The following is a 1,266-nucleotide window of genomic DNA, read 5'->3' as shown; positions in this document are numbered from 1 at the left end:
ATTTGTTTCAAAGATTTTTAAAAATTATATGTAAGGTTTGAAAAAAATGACATATGTATTTTTTCTTCTGTTATCTCAGTGTTAGAAAGTAAGACATCATGAGCTTTCCACAAACGTGTGTGTGTTATGTCCCAGGAACTGAACTTCACTGAGTGTCAAGGAAACAAAAAAATGAAAAATAATTTTTTAATTGCTTTTCTCAAAGAATTCACCTCCTGGCGTGAGACTGGACTTCAAAATGCAATGCGAGCTGTAATAGAGTACAGAACATGCAAAGAAAGGAATATGGTCAGTGTTTTTTGAACGCACGGGGAATAGCTACTGTGGACAAGAAAGACCTGAGGTCAGCGAAGGCGTGTTGGAGGTGACCAGGAGTCGGGGCGGCCACACAGGTGAGAGGATTGCAATCAACAAACAGCACAGGAGCAAAGGCACAACAAGGACAGTTTGCTGCTGTGCATCGTAAAGTGCCAGGGAGACAACAGCTGAGCCAAGTTAGGGAAGATAAGGTCAGAACAGCCCTGCACCATCTGTTAACAATTCCCAGCCAAGTTCAGAGGGTAGATAAACCGCGAGCGATGCAGCGGTACAGAAACACGCCTCCCCTCTGCCAGCCCTGCAAAAAGATCCGGAAGCTGATGGGAGCGAGAAGGAAAGCGAGGGGCTTCAGGACATGTGAACAGACCTGGGGTTTGGAGCCTCAGGAAACGCCCGGGCTTTGGGGAGAGCTGCACCCCTGCACAGGCGGAGGCAGGAAACCACAGCCGGCCCCGGAGGAGTGAGTGGTTTTCCCTGTATCCCGCCACAAATATTTGGGGACTCTGGGAACAACACAAACAGAGACGCGCAGGCCAAGCGACTAATATTTAACAGCTGTGAATCAAACTGAAAACTAAAATGTTTTCTATCCTCCTCACTTGAACAAATATACTTTCAAAACCATCTGGAAGGCCAGGTAAAATGGAGGGTCCTTGGACTCCTGAAAGCCTTCACCAGGAAGAGATGGTTCAGGCCCCCTTCTCTTCCCACCCCACAGTCGTAATCCTAGCACTTTGGGAGGCTGAGGCAGGAGGATGGTTTGAGGCCAGGAGTTCAAGACCAGCCTGAGCAACAGTGAGACCCCCCGTGTCTACAATAAAAAAAAAAAAAAAAGAAAGAAAAACAGAAGCCAGAGATGGTGGCCCACACCTGTAGTCCCAGCTACTCGGGAGGCTGAGGCAGGAGGATGCTTGAGCCCAGGAGTTGGAGGTTGCAGTGAGCTATGAT

General features: G+C 48.0%; 1 protein-coding gene across 1 annotated transcript in view; it reads left to right on the top strand.

The window, feature by feature from the left end:
- XKR5 (XK, Kell blood group complex subunit-related family, member 5) overlaps positions 1-1,266 on the top strand; it is a 15,929-nt gene that overhangs the window by 803 nt on the left and 13,860 nt on the right. The window lies entirely within an intron of this gene.

The sequence above is a fragment of the Propithecus coquereli genome, unplaced genomic scaffold (assembly GCF_000956105.1).
Source record: "Propithecus coquereli isolate 6110/MARCELLA unplaced genomic scaffold, Pcoq_1.0 Scaffold238, whole genome shotgun sequence".
In the NCBI taxonomy this organism is placed as follows: domain Eukaryota; kingdom Metazoa; phylum Chordata; class Mammalia; order Primates; family Indriidae; genus Propithecus; species Propithecus coquereli.
This window is presented reverse-complemented; position numbering and strand designations above follow the sequence as displayed.